Source organism: Alosa alosa, chromosome 17 (assembly GCF_017589495.1).
Source record: "Alosa alosa isolate M-15738 ecotype Scorff River chromosome 17, AALO_Geno_1.1, whole genome shotgun sequence".
NCBI classification, from domain to species: Eukaryota; Metazoa; Chordata; class Actinopteri; order Clupeiformes; family Clupeidae; genus Alosa; species Alosa alosa.
In genome coordinates this window covers 17,114,016-17,130,797 of record NC_063205.1, presented here as the reverse complement: position 1 = coordinate 17,130,797, position 16,782 = coordinate 17,114,016, and positions in this window count along the sequence as shown.

Here is a 16,782-nt window from a genome sequence, read left to right as displayed (position 1 = left end):
CCATTAGATGTGAATATCTCACACACTTACGACACCGTAGTTATATTTGATTGTGTATTGAGAAATGTTTGCTTGTTTGTTTGTTTATCCTGTGTTTACCTAGTTACCTGTAGGCTAACTGAGAATCAGTTTTCATACTGACTGGGCTGGGAAGGCACAAAAGCACTGAAATACAGACACACACAACATAACATTCTTATGGGAGCACAGTGGAATGGGAAACCTTATCTTGAAAGTGCAACATTCATGGTTATATTGCAGTACGTTCGTTCATGAATTCTCTTTGATACTTGGTTGAGATGATAATATTACATCACTGGACAAGTAATAAGAAAACAGACTACTTCCACTCCACACTCTGTTTCAGTTACCTTCATTTTTGGAGTGATTCTTAACCTATTTAAAAAAAAAAACATTTAAATGTGAAAACATGGTGGACAGGATAGAAAATAACTGTCACAATGTCTCACTTGTCCTATAATAACAGTGACAGGACAATACACTCCTTCCACATCAAAAGGAAAACAAAAGACAAAAGAACAAGGATGTGTTAGGCCCCGGTGTCAAAAGTCACCTTTGTAAGCTCTTGTCTTCAAGAGAACTTCTGTGCCTGATATCGGGATTGGATTTATGATGGAGGGCACAGCATCGCCTTTTAGATTCGAACCCAATGTCATGGATTGTCCCCAAGTGGAATTGCCTGCAGGATTTCATATGATGTGTGTGTATGAGGGTTCCAAATACAGTACATGACAACAAGATGTCCACCAGCTGTTAGCCAACAATGTTCTTTCTCTGGTTTGCTATTTTTCCGTGTGTCTGTGTATTTAACTGAATTTTGAAATTGGGATTGAACATTAAGTGTGTGATTATTTTTGTGACGTAATATTTTTTTTATTACTTTGTGGTGTGAGGGGCATAGACTCAAGTCTTATGGTATATAGACTGGTTTCTGATGATCCATGATAATTATACTATCATCAGTCATTGTAAAATACATGGCGAAATGGAACAATTGATTCAGTCATCTAAATCACAGTGTGATTTTCATATATTACATTAAGCATGAAACATAGGGTGCCTCAGGGGAGACCATGGCAGTGAACTCTGTTGTCTTTGATTCCTGCACTATGGTATGTTCAATCACCCCCTGTGGTGAAAGGCACAGTGACCTCATCTGCTCAGAGTTCGTCTTCACCAGGCTTTGGCATGGACACAGGCCTGCTATGCTTCTACGATAAATTACTGCTGAAGAACTGAAAAAAAAAAATAATAATTTGCCAATGTAAATTCTGTTCAGATCTAATGCATTTGATCGATTTCTTGCTGGACTGACTATGCTGCTACTGTCATGAAACAACAACTTTAAAGCTAAAATGTACTTTTATTCAAGCAAAATAACAAATTGCACTCATACGTTTATACAAATGTCAAATCGCTTTGGGATATTTGGCAAATAGGCCAAAAGAGAAGTTTCATTGTATCTCAAAGCCGGCTGTAATTCTTACAGTAATAGAATTTACCTAGAATCATTAGCTTTGTGTGCATGGGTGTGTGTGTGTGCATGTGTGGGGGGGTCTGTGCTGTGTGCGTGCCGTGCCTGTGCGTATTTGTGTGTGTGTGTGTGTTTCTATTCATGTGTCTTAATGTGTGTGTGTGTGAGAGAGAGAGTTTGTGTTGAAATGGGTATAACAAAAAGCTGGCCTGTATCAGTGAATGCCACACAGCTGAACAATGCCATGAATCACAGTCGGCAGGCAGCAAGGGCCCTAGCATCTCTCCCCACAATTAACGATCACAGCTGCCAGAGGAAACTCTGGAGTGTTTAATTAGCTGTTGTGATGAAAGCTGACTACCGTGTAGGATGCACTGTCCCCCCACCACACCCCACCCCTCATTCAATGAGTAATGGGATATGATGACAGGGAAGAGAGAAAGGTATGAGAGAGAGATAGTGTGTGTGTGTGTGTGTGTGTGTGTGTGTGTGTGTGTGTGACATGGAGAAGGTGTGACAATAAAACTGTAAACCTATGCATAACCATGCAGCAATTGTATGTAACACTTTATTTCAATATGTTTCCAGGACTTCCTGACCATCAGAGTGTCTTTATGGTTTCTAATAGTGGTGATGAGCTCCACACAGGCCGACCTGGCTGGCGTGTGTCTAAATCTTCGTTATGGCCTCTCTGTCTCTCTCTCTCTCTCTCAGCTCCGCAACCGAGACTCATATTTTTGCCACTCATGAAAGACTGAAGAAAAGGCCAGTCGTCACAGTGGTCTGGCCTCCCTCCCCACCACCACATCCTTCACTGTCGGACAGGGGAGCCCAGTTTAATTAAACCGCCCTGTGAAAAATGGGTGTTGGACTGGGAAACCTCCTGTATAGCCACTGGATTTCCAAATACTTCCATTGCTCCATGGAGATCATTGATTCTGTTTTAGTTTTTTGTCAAGTTAAGTCAAGTCAACTTTATTTATATAGTGCATTTCATACACAGAGGTCATTCAATGTGCTTTACAAACACAAGCAAACCGGAATAGCTAATAAATAGTCAAAAAATAGTTTAAAAAGTAAAGAATAAAAAAAAACATAAAACACACAAGGTAATAGTAAATAACAAGTACACACAAGTAATAATTAAAACACAAAAAACAACATTATACCAGTCAAGCACCCAGTGAACAGCAGCACTCTATGGAGATTCTTGAAGTAGTAAACTGTTCACATATTTCCTTTTGGGGATAAAATTCCAACCACAGAGCTCGATAGTCTCCCTCGTGGAGTATTAGAAAGACTGAGAAACCCAGTAGACCTGTAATTCTCCGTTCTAGCCGTAAAGAACGAGCCATTACACTCTGACTATGCCCGATCTACAGTAGTTGCCCTGTCTATTCTGTTGGAATGACAGGGCAACTGCTTCACAGAATCCCCTTTTGCCCAACTAAGGACAGCAATAATTCTACAAGACACTATAGTACTCACCCGAAGAGTGCTCTGTGAACTGGGCAATGAACATTTGATCAATTAGCAGAACGCATCTGAGAAAAGTTTGGTCTTAAGTCTAGATTTGAAACTGGCTACAATTGGGGCAACTTGATCTCATCTGAAAGATGGTTCCAGAGCTGAACTGCATAGCAACTAAAAGCTGCTTCACCATTAGTTCTAACAGAGGTCTGGAAGGTGTGTACTGCTGAAGCATGTCTGGTAGGAATTTAGTGATTTATAAACAAGCAGAAGTGCTTTAAAGTCAATTCTGGGACTTGCTGGAAGCAAATACAGGGTATTGGAGTAATGTGGTCAGTTCTTCTAGTTTTCCTGAGAACTCTAGCTGCTGCAATTTGTATAAATTGAAGCTGTTTGATAATCTTTTGAGGAAGGCCTGTGAAAAGTCCATTGCAGTAATCAACCCTATACTGGAGATTAATGCATGGATAAGTTTTTCTAGATCATGTTTTGACATTAGCCCTCTAAGTTTGGCAATGTTTTTGAGGTGGTCATACAAGTTTATTTAGTTATTGTTTTCAGGTGGCTATTTAAATTTAGATCACTGTCAATTATAACACCAAGATTTTTACCAATATCTTTACCAGTATCCTTTTCTTTAAGCCCTTTAATATCAAGGAGAGTAGCAACCTTAAGTCTTTCCTCCTTTTTATCTAATATAATTACTTCAGTTTGTGAAGCTTGATGACTGACAAAAATCCACTCTGTCTCTTCGAATGGTGTGTGATTATTTGTGTGTCTGTAACATTATATACTCTGTATTAAATACTATTTCATGCAAGTATTGGGAAATAGAATTTAGACTGTAAAGGGATTTCCAGTGTAGTAGCTGATATATTTTCAGTGGAAGCCACAATTTCCCATTTCAAGTCATTATTACTGAATGCCTCACTTCACTGTTGGAACCAATAAACTCACAAATACATTAGGGGGTACTGTACAGTATCTCTTCTTTTAGTTAATGTCTGCTATCAGATTTACCTTCTAAAATAATAATGGAGCCCATTTGTAATTCTGATTAATTGGCTGGTGAAAAGAAATGAGCCTTTTCAAAAATGAATCACTTTAACTGGAATAATTTACAATGCTTCACAAATGATTGCATAATTATTCTTATTAATCAGATTTCAAAATGTTCAAAGACAACCATCAATCAAAGCATTTGATGAGATTTTCATAGCAAACAAGGTACATAATTATTAGTGTTGGTGGAGTTTATGTTTGTGTTGTTTGATGACATTGTAGTAGTTGATAGTTGTATGTTCCCAAAATATGTTTGTGTCCAAAACTAAGTTTAGATTGTTGTTACTATAATGCCAGCATGAATGTATTTTACACTGATAGTCATGGCACAGGCCTCTGTCCAGGCTGTGTTGTCTGAACAGTAGTGAGGCCTGTATGTGCCTGTGTGTGTACCTGTGTGTGTGTGTGTGTGTGTGTGTGTGTGTGTGTGTGTGTGTGTGTGTGTGTGTGTGTTGTGTGTGTGTGTGTGTGTGTGTGTGTGTGTGTGTGTGTGTGTGTGCAGGTCACTGACCCGGACTGGACAAACATCGGCCCCGTCTCCCCACGGTCCGTCTCTGATTGGACAGAACAGACAGAGCCAGAGGTGTGTGATACCCGATATCCGTCCAGTTTGCTCTGCCACACAAGGTGCCACACACGCCTCCAATAAGATGAATCCAGATGAATGACTTGGGTTGTGGGGCTGCATTAATGCAAGGTGGCCTGGCCATTCAGAGTGTTGGCTAGATGTGATTTATTGTGCACATATTTGATGATGTCTTCCAGAGGCTGGTAAGCCTTGGAGTTTTGCCAAAAGCCTGATACACACAGTAGACATCGGATTCTGTTCTCTTTTGACTCTTAATGTCACAAATGGTAAACAGACCACCGTAACGTTTTACCTAAAAACTTTGTTCATCAAAAACAAACTTGGGATGACAATAAATATATATTTAGTCAAGTCAAGTCAAGTCAAGTTTATTTATATAGCGCATTTCATACACAGAGGTCATTCAATGTGCTTTACATAAACAAAACCAAACAATAATAACAAGTAAACATTTACCTTTTCTTGCCTGCATATAGGGTGCAGTATCATTCTCTCCCATTCAGTAATTTTGGTCTTTCTCAGTAACTTAATTTTCCAGAGAGCAAGCTGAGTTCCGCATTCCATGAGATATGCATCGGTACATTGAGTAACGACGAAGACAAGGTTCCTTTTATGATAGGATCCTGTTTCCTGCCTGTTCTCTTACAGAACCGTTTCAAGATGCAAGGGCCATAGACTGTGTAAATGTCGTCATTGGGTAGGGCTGATGCAGGACCAGTGCATGAAAGGTGACAAAGTGTGCTACAAATGCGTGAAAAGGTGCTCTGTGGAGGTCTGAAGGCTTCAGGTTGTTTTGAAAGTAGCCATACAATACTCTTCTCTTGACTTGCATTGTATTTAATGTTGCACCATGGTTTGCTATGCTAACTTCAGCAGATATCTGGACAACACAGTCAGAGCATAGGTGTTTGACATTATATCAAAATGGTTGGTTCTTCTTTGTTAATATTCTTCCTTGTTCTTTGTTTGTGTTGATATTTCTAGGTCATTTTGAAATGTTTTAAACAGAAAATCCCTATAGCACCTTTAAATATCCATAGTTAACCAAGTCTAGATAAACTGGAAAAATTCCATACTGAAAAGGACACTTGTCTCCAAACCGTAAAACCTATATCCTAACCATGTATTTAACCACGTAAGAATATTTCATTGGAAATGTCTTAGCGACAGACGGTCACAAAAGCAATATGGTTCATATAGACTATCTGCCACTCTAAAGCCTTCACATGAAAAGATGGACTAATCCAGGGAGATTACCTAGCTAGTCTACCTGCCACACGATAACCACCTTATCCGATAATCAATAAATCATTTAGAGGTGGCAAAAAGGAAAAACTGTAATGAATGTTAGTGTTTGGTTATCACCCCACTACAGGAATCCCCTCCTGAAGGTTCTTGTGCGATCCTTCCTCTACTGCAGCTTGTATGTGGGGTACGTAGGCCTACATACATGTTACGGCAGGTACATGATCGCACTTAACACCCCTCAACCCCTAGTGCGACCCCTCATCGTCGCACTAGCTCACACCTCAATGTTTTTCCACTCTGGTGGTCAAAACATGCTTACTATTTTTACAAGATTTAACCTCTACAAAGGCCTTTTCCATATCAACTTTCTTGTTGTTACTTATGCCTTGTATTTGGAGTGCCTGGATGTCTTCTTGTTTTGTTGGTTTAAGACAAGCCTTTCCCGGGTTATAACAGGTAAGAGAACGATGCTCACTGATGCCTCTCTTTATCTCTGTGTTGCATCCAAGTGTTAAGTCTGGGTTGCATCCATTTTGTACAGGGTGCGTGATCATTCTTTAACATTAGTTCATCACTCAAATCAAATAATTTCAAAATGTGTTCCCATTGAGCCAAAACCTAGCAGTCTTTGTGAATTCATACATATCTTCTGGAGCTGTGGTTAAGTGGCCTGCAGTGCAGTGGGAGATTAGCTGAAACCTCTGGACCAAACATTTTTATTCAGCACAAAAATGTGAGTAATACAAAGCAGTAAAATCATAGTCTTGATGCACATCTGCATGTAGTAGTAGACATATTTTATGTATTTGCACCAATGTACTGTATGTCTTTAAAGGAGAATTCCGGTGTGATATTGACCTAAAGTGAGTTGAAACATGAAGTGTGAGCGATGTCTCATAGCCCATCTCGGGCTTGTCCCCTGCACTCCAAAATCTGGCTAGTTAGCCGATGCTACCAACAGCTTTTTCAATAGTGGTGGCATGTCAGACTAGCCATGCAAATAAATCACTGTTTTACACCCATTTATTTAGGCTCAATGTATCTCCACACTTCATTGGTAGACTTCCGAGGGCCCCGACATTTAAAATGAGACATTGAGAACTTTGAAAAGCACTGGTAGTTTACTTACAAGGCGATTTATACAGACAGTATCTTCACAAAAAGTTTACGCGTTTGCAGCCATCTTGAATTTAGTCACGATAAAGTCGAACAAGCGGTAAGAATGAACAGGTATGATAAGGGATCAGATTCCAAAAATAATTCAGTGGAAATGCATGGATTCCAGTTGCTGCTACTGGAAGAAACTGGAATCCATGCATTTCCACTGAATTATTTTTGGAATCTGATCCCTTATCATACCTGTTCATTCTTACTCGCTGCCTCGAATTTATCGTGACTAAATTCAAGATGGCTGCAAACGTTAAACTTTGTGAAGATACTGTCTGTATAAATCGCCTTGTAAGTAAACTACCAGTGCTTTTTCAAAGTTCTCAATGTCTCGCTTTAAATGTCAGGGCCCTCGGAAGTCTACCAATGAAGTGTGGAGATACATTGAGCCTCGTGAAATGGGTGTAAAACAGTGATTTATTTGCATGGTTAGCCCGATGTCAAGCACCACTACTGAAAAAAGCTGTTGGTAGCATCGGGCTAACTAGCCAGATTTTGGAGTGCAGGGGACAAGTCGAGATGGGCTATGAGACATACGTTCACACTCGGTATCATGTTTCAATACACTTTAGGTCAATATCACACCGGAATTCTCCTTTAAGTCAGGGTCAGAAGAAAATAGATTTGAACACAGGTGGAATGAAGCCGATTTCCAGGGTCATCATTGTAGGGGTGCATGCACCAGACTTGATCTAAATCTAATTAGACTCTCCCATAGTTTCCTGTGTGAGAAGTACATTTACAGAAAAGGAGGGTCTTTTTGGAGGTTGGGGGTCTCCAAGGGGGATTGGTGTGAACCATCAGGGATAATTGAAATCCCAGTGGGCAATTGCAGCCCAGTAATATGTTGATAATGAGTTCTTGGTTGTAGGGGACATCCCAGAACAGTCCAGTGAAAGAACTTCATAGGCTTCATTATGTACCTGAATGACTGGATGACTTGATTTACTGATGCAGTAGACAGCATACATGCTTTTGTGTTTGGTTTGGCATATGCAATGGATTCTCACTGGCACGAAGAGCTTTTGATGATGAGATGCTCCACTGCTTCACATTCAAAACACACGACGCGACGCGACGCGACGACGATCGCCAAGACGCGACGCACGACGCGACGCGACGCGACGCGACACACACACACACACACACACACACACACACACACGGACACACACACACACACACACACACACACACACACAATACATTCAATCTTTCTCTCTCTCTCTCTCTCTATCGCTGTACACGGACACACACTCATACACATATACACACACACACACACACACACACACACACACACACACACACACACAATCTCTCTCACACCTTCACTCATGTCTATGTTGACATTTAACTACCCACTCCCAAAGGACCATGAGAGAATAATGGCATCTCCAGCATATGGATTACTGATGGTGGTGTTAACATGCACATCTTGCTGACTTTAATACATGTTTAAATGAATACATACTTCAATATTCCACAAGGTTTCAGCAGCCATAGCAATAATAACTAACGTGTTCATAGTGCGTGTTTGCATTACTGTAACATAAAATTGAAAGCGTGTAGGAATTTTGTATGTGTGAAATGCAATCAGTTGCTAACGATTATAGTGAAATAATCATGGATCAACACCAATAGCATATTCTAGGTATCTAATGCCATAGGTACAGATGTTCAGGTATATGGTCATATCCCTTCGCCTGTGAGGGTCGGTTGAGGTGTGAGGGGCTGGTGAAGTACTTCATCCACAGACTGTTATCAAGCACAATGGGTCTTCTTTTGCCTCGTGCTGTATCTTTAGAGAGGTCGAAAAAATCGGGGATGAGTCACTGAAAAACTCTCTCTGCGTGTGGCCAGAGACTTTCGGCCCCCTCGGTCGTGTTAATGTGTGACTTAGCCTCTTGTTTCATGTGTCAAAACGTCAATTTCAGATTTGCGCCAGGCTGAGATTTACTGCGCTCTCTCTCTTTCTCTTCCACCCTCCTGGTTGGCGGCAGATGGAGTTATTGCAGCATCTCTCATCTCTCTGGCTGAGCACTGATAAGGGTCTCACTGCTTTGTAGCCGAATCAATATGGACCTCAAAGTCCCCGAAGTGCAAGGCCACTGAAAAATCCTATGACTGTCACACGTGAGGTACCGTCTGCATGCCTGCTGAACCAAAACATTTTTGAAAACCGCACAAGAAGACACCTCGGGATTGTTTCACATGTGACTATGGCACAATTGTTTGAAGAGTTGGAGAGTATACTTCTCTTTTGGAGAATGACGTGGAGGTTTCCTTTCATTATTGAATCAGTAAAATTATAATGGAACCTCTGTTGCGATCATGTTCTCTTTCTCTAAATGATATAGTCGTCTCTTGCATCTTCCATCAATCATGCTGTTTAGAACTTAATTTTTCAAGATGTTTCAGTAAATACCATCAGTTACGTTTGTCATAGATTCAGGGAGAGCAGTTTATGACCTCATACCAAAAGATTGGGGAGAAATGATGAAATGAGTGTGAATATTTGAATGATTTTTTTGGTATACATAATGTTATTTTTTATCTTTATGGATGAATGCAAAGGGTATTGCTAGTTGGCTGGTATGTTGACACAATAGGTATAATGTGTGCCACCAGAACTCAATAAAATAACAACAAACAAACATAGAACTTATGTTAGTTATGGCTAAAAAAAAAGGTCCTTTGAATTACTTTTTAGAGTGCAGTATTTTACTGTACATCCAAATAAACACATAAACAATGGACCCTGGAGATAGGAAAACTCTGGACCTCCTGAGACATGATGACCTTCTCACCAGAAAACCCTGACCATTCACATTCCATTTGCCATAGCCAGGTTTTATTCCCCCCAATTAATTTTCTCTCGCTGTAATTAACACAGTCCACAGCGTCATATTTCACAGAAGGCCCTTCCTCTCTCCTCTCTCCCCTTTCCTCGCAGAGGCCGGTAAAATATGAGGTGGATATTTATCTCTGACAGAAGGCTATTTGCAGTGTCAGTGAACGCCTCATTAACTGCCACCATTTGTGTATGGCTGGCCGAGGGGTGGAGGGCGTGTGGGGGGGTTAGGGTGGAGCTCTGCTGCAGATTTATGGTGTCAATCAAGAGCAGCACTAATGAGGGCGGAGAGGAACCTTATGAGATTCAAACTCCACTCTGTCCCATGTAGTAATGAAGCCATCAAAAATGGTTCCTCGGTGAGCTTCAAACTCCTCATTCACCAAAATCAATTACAGCGGATATTCAACTCTATGGCATTCATTATAAATCCATCAAAAAATGGTTCTTATCAATGAGCTTCAAATACTACTCTATCCCATACACTAACATCATTCCACATGAGCTCCACCATCCCTTCTATTCCATACACCAATGCAAAATGGTAACTCAATCAGCAATTAGACTCTATACAAATGTGTGAATTAACAAATTCATTACAGAAGAAAAGCACAGAATGGAGAGATGGATAAGGTCAAGCCACTGTGTGTGTGTGTGTGTGTGTGTGTGTGTGTGTGTGTGTGTGTGTGTGTGTGTGTGTGCTGCATGCACATGGATGGAGGGTGAAGATAACCATCACATAAAAAAGGCAGGGAGTGGGGGAAGTTTGTGTGTGTGTGTGTGTGTGTGTGTGTGTGTGTGTGTGTGTGTGTGTGTGAGAGAGTGTGTGTGTGTGTGTGTGTGTGTGTGTGTGTGTGTGTGTGTGTGTGTGTGTGTGTGTGGCATCTTCCCACCCTGCTGATAGAAGCCCACACCACAGCATCCACATTCACCCTCCCCCTCTGAAAAATTAAGTAAATAACCACATCAGTCCATTGAGACACTGATGAATACTGCCATCAATCCAAAATGGCTATGCGTTGACAGAGGATGTTTAATTATCATGGAACGTGAGAAATGAGTGTGCATAAACATATTTGTGTATACATATTGTAGGTGTGTGCGTTTGCACAGTATATACATATGTGTGTGTGTGTGTGTGTGTGTGTGTGTGTGTGTGTGTGTGTGTGTGTGTGTATTTGTTGTGTGTGTGCTTGTGTGTGTGTGTTCATGTGTGTGTGTGTGTGTGTGTGTGTGTGTGTGTGTGTGTGTGTGTGTGTATGTGTGTGTGTGTGTGTGCACTACTGACTTAAGCTCGCTGAGCTGTGTAATGTCTGCCTGAAATGCTGCTATCGAGGACAACCTTAACCCAAACCCTGGACAACAGCTCATGGTACAGCATACAGAAAACAGAACAGAGAGAGGTCAGGCAAAAGAAATTAGAAAGAAAATAGAAATAAGCCGAACAAACGTATAATAGTATAGCAATAATTAAATACAAAATAGTTCAATTAAATAAATGCACCAATGTCATTTAGTTACAGTAGAACTATATCGGCCGAGCCATGAAGTAATCTCAGATTTTCCAGTATAAACGGCCCTTTGCCCCTTATCCTGGCCAACATCAGCCCCACAGCTATGGGATACATATGATACTGTCCCACTCATTAGAACTTTCCACTGTTGAAGTGTGGGTGCTTATGGGTGATTTTCAATGTCTCAGTAGAACTCTGGCAGTTGAGGCTGTCCTAAATCGAGGATAATCCTTGAGCAACCCACAGAGACAGATGACTCCACAGTCAGAGGCTGTGAGAGAGAGGAGAGAGAAATCTCTTCTTCGAGTTGGTGCGCTTGGGGAGGAGAAGAGCTGCCTGTGGTGTTTGTCAGTCTTTCTGTACCCTCAGGGTCTTCCGAATCCACACCTTTCCATGGTTCCATCAGGTTTTTTTTTTATCTTTACACTACAGATGTGATGAAGTAGAGTGATGAGAAACATCACACTTGTGTGCTGGCTCCTCCAAGAGGTTCCGTAGTTCCATCGTTCAGAAAATGTGAATTTTGGTTCTCAACACGTCATAATCTGAAACTACCATACTGAAATAATCATGAAATAGGGATTATGGCAAATCACTAGGGAGCTGATACCCAGCTGCTTAACAGAGATTAGATCATTCAAACCAGTTCTAGATGATTAAAACACAAACAAACCAATCAATTTGTATTATAATCCAGTCCATCACCATGTTAATAAACTATTACAATTTTGAATAGGATAATGCATATTATTCTTAGTTTATCAATTGATATCATGAAAATTGAATTGTCATTATATAATGAAATGTTATGGTAATCAAGACTGAGGTAATGTTCCTAAAATAACCTATCCATCTGCAGTTTTATATCCTGAACTATCCTTATATCCAGAATTCACACATCATATTTGTCCTTAACCTTTACAAAAACTATACAACACAGCTATTAAGACCAGTAACTTTTCCAAACTTTCCTTGACACACTTCGGCGTGCCCATCACAGAACAAATCTGGGAGAATTCCCTTCTGTTGTCCCAGAACCTGTTTAGCATGCACTGGCAGCAGACCAAAACCAGTAGCCTACATCACACCAGAGAGAAATCAATCAGCATCAATAGAGCTGTCGAAGCCTCCGTCAAAATCCTTTGGGGGAAATCGCTCGAAATGCCCATATTTCCCTGAAATGGCTGCAGCCTACCGTGGCTCAATCTTTGGAGACATTGGAGGCTGAAAGGTCACATGCAAATGATCATTTTTGAGCGTCTGCCAAGCAGAAATGACATTGTTTCGGGCCACGCCTGAAAGGGACCAACAAAAAAAAAAACACAGCTATGTAAACAAATCAACAAACAAACTTTAAAGTTGTCTCATTAATAATTAATGCTCTAACAGTGGAATGATGTCTCAATCTATTCTAATTCATCCAGTGCAGGTCAGTGATTTCTGGTTTTGAATGCTGATTTGAGACAGAGGCATGTGAATGAACTGTGACATTAAAAAAAGAGCATGTGGGTTATTGACAGTGAAAGCCAACCAAAACACAAACTGAGGCCAAAGTGCTGGACCTCTGCTTACAGCTGTTTCATATCCACCCTATTAAGCAGTTCACTGCCATTTCCCAGGAGGATGAAGTGTTTTGACTAAATGCTGGTAATTAGAAGCATCAATTGTGCCTTCCTGCAGAGTATCCACTGTATTTAAAGATTTTTCTCGCAGGATGACATTCAAAACAGTTGCCGCAAGCCTGCTTCCTTTCGGGCCATGTTTATTGATTGGTATTTGAATGCTCTTTAATTCTCCTCCGGTCTGGCGAATTGACAGTTTAGCGCCTTTTTACGGTCTACCTTAATCTTTGTTAAAGAGACAGCTCAGTCTTAAACACTCAGTCCATTTTAGTTAAACCCACAGCTCTCTAAGCTGACTGTATTAAAAGAGTATGGTCACTGAATACAGTCTGTATTGAGAAAAAATGTTTCTGAATGAGTGGGTTAGCCTACAGTATAAGTTGTCTGCAGGAACCTGTCGCGTTTCTATTGGCAATTGATAATACAACACCAGCAATTTCAGCAATGCTGGTGTATTAGTAAAATCACAAGTGTAAGATTTGAAGAGTTAAATCCAAAAACTATATTAAAAATTGTAATATAGTCTTTAGATATGAGGAAAGTAACAATAGTGGGACAGTTAAGAATTTAACAGTTTGTGACCAATTTGGTAGAAAAACTTACAAAGGAGAAACTAACTAGCAGAAACTAACTATACAGTTACATATTTTACCATAAATCTACATAATTCTTCACACATACTAATGAACAAGGCCCTTGTTTTTAAATGTAATTAAAAATAAAAATGTATAAAATGTGGCCCCTGTGATATCCTACCATAAGTTCATGTAATGTGATCAGAATTTGTGTAGTCAGAATTTAAAATCTTTCAAGAATTTACCTTTATTTAGTCATTTAGCTGATGCTTTTATCCTAATCAACCTACAAAAAATGGAAGTATCAAGGTACAGAGCGACTAGGACATGTTAGTGCAGCAATAAGTACTATTGGCATAGAATAGGTTATTATCACTTCAAATTAAGTCAGAGGAAGGAGAAGAAGGATATGTAGCTGGCGCTGGTTGGTCAGCTGAATGCTGTGTGAGTTGTAGGTGTGATTTTATGGGTTATTAATATCTAAATGTCTTTTTTGTATAATTCAAAAATAATATTTTTGTGTGTATGTAAACGTCATGATCTTGTTGTGTTTTGGTTTATATTTGATTATTGGTTGCTTTGTCTTACCTGTGAAAGTGCCATGTGGCTCATGATTACCTTTATTAACCTGGAAGTGCTAGTGCTAGGCATGGACTTGAATGACAGACATGTTTTAAATCAGCTAAATATGTTACGTTGGTTAGAGAGGTATTTTTTGTTTTCACTGTTTCCGTAATGTGTAGCTGGGTCATGGTTGGAGAAACGTTAAAGCAGCTGCAGGTCAATTAACGTTAGCTAAGTCTTCATTACATCTGGCAACCCAGAAGAGGCTCGCGTCTGGTAGTCTTGAGAACGTTCACCAGTGTTTTGATTTTGGCCTACAGAACATTCTGTAACAATCCTACAAATCACTCCTTTAACTGCGCCATTACAAGCTCTGCATACAACAATCTCTACAACTATTGAGTAGTTTTAACACTTGATTAAATGAGAACAGTGCTAAAATCATCTCTTAAAGAGTTAAATGAACATGTTGTTGATTTTACTGTTAGAAAAATACCCTATACACTTCTCCGCTGCATGCTAAAGGTTCTAATTGTGCAATCTACTAATTTATTTGCATGTCTCTATAACCATGTCAGGGAATAGTGGATATAAACCCAGCCTGACACACACACACACACACACACACACACACACACACACACACACACACACACACACACACACACACACGCACATAAGGAAAGAACACACATTGTGTGTAAAATGCCACAAGCAGGCTGTCCTGTCCTGTCGAACAATTTGCTCTATTCCCACCAGTTAAATAATTCATCAGCGGGAGTTGGAGAGACCCGACCCGTGCCCAGGGCCTGGTCCAATGGCTCTACCTTAATGACACGTCCCTTGACTCAGGTCTGCACAGGCCACAGACAGCTGGATGACCCCTCTCTCCGTGCCAGGACACCGACCAATGTTTGGATGAGCCAAAGGTTCCCTGTTACCGTGCCGTGTAGCTCATTACCAAGGAAACCAAGTAAAAGTGAAAGTGGTTTGATATATTTCTGCTATGGGTACAGTAGAGACACACACACACAAAAACACACACACACACACACACACACACACACAGAGGTGGACGAAGACACAATTCCTTTACTTAAGTGAAAGTATAGGCAATGAAATGAAATCAATTCACTGTTGGTTTTTAATGACATGAGTAAGAGGCTTGGTAACTATTAGCAAACTTTTACATCTGAAAACAGCCTAGTTCGTTTTAGGCTATCCAGTTAGCTCACGCTTGTGCAGTGCTCAGAAATGAACATTGCATAACACTCATCTGCGATCCAAGGAAGGTTCTCTTTGAGTTGTTTGATTTTTCAACATTTCTTTTAACTAATGAAATAGAAAATATCGTGACTCATATCCTTATGCACACCTAATGTCCAAGTAATAGGACATGGACTTAGGACTAATTAGATTTACACACCACCAATACAATGCAATCATGACATTAAAGGTAAGTGTTAAAAAAGTAAATAAAAATCTATATGAAATATTCAAATGACAAAATATTAGAATGATAAAATATATATAATATTTCCTAAAATAATGAGGGGGCTAGGATAATCAGTGATGTGAATGATCAAGCATTGACATTATTCAATATTTCTGGTGGCATTAAGGTGGTAGGGGGCCCCCAAATCAAATTCTGCTTGGGTCGGCTCTGCACACACACATACAAACACAACATAAACACCTGCATTGCAATGTAGTTTTTAGAATTGATTTAGATTAAGTGTTAGTTAGTATAATTTGTATTTTAGTATATTTAGCATATTCTTTATCTTCTACTGTCCTTATTGCTTAGTTGTGTTTTTATATTATATACTTTAATTACTCTTTCTGCTGTTAAAGAATGTGTTTGTGTTGTCTGTATGCTGCTGAGACCTTTAATTTCCCCTGGGGATCAATAAAGTATCTATCTATCTCATCTATCTAGATGCTCCAATCCTGGCACAAAATTCTGAAGTTGCATTTCTTAAGAGGATTAACGCCTCCACCTGTAACTGAATCTCCACTTCATCTTTCCATTCATTCTGTTCACATGTAAATCTTGAGGTTATGGTGTGACCACAAAGTCTGAACCATGGGATTCTCTTGTTACAGCTTGCACCCCCCCCCCCCCCCACCCCCAAGGACAGCCATTCACCTACAGCCCCTCCCTCAGCTTTACTTTAAAAGCAGATGAGTTCACAATTTCCTGCGGGATTAACAAAATATCTATCAATCTGTCTATCTATCTGTTACTCTCATTCACACTAGAAGATGCATGGAGATGTTGAAATAATGTGAAAGATGCTTGTTACAGTAAAACACTGGGAAAATAAGTATGAACTTGCACTGCAAAGTGTAAATATATACATACTACTACTACTACTGTGCTTACAATTATCACATTTTTTGCATATAAGAAAATACTCCTGCATGTGTGCTCACACACAGACACACACACACACACACACACACACACACACACACACACACACACACACACACACAAACACACACATGTAAACAGATGCAAAAAGAGACAGTGTTCTGATGCAAATTGTTTTCCCTATCTCTTTTTCTCTAATATTAAAAAATCACATAGAAATATTCCTTTCTCTCTCTCTCTCTCTC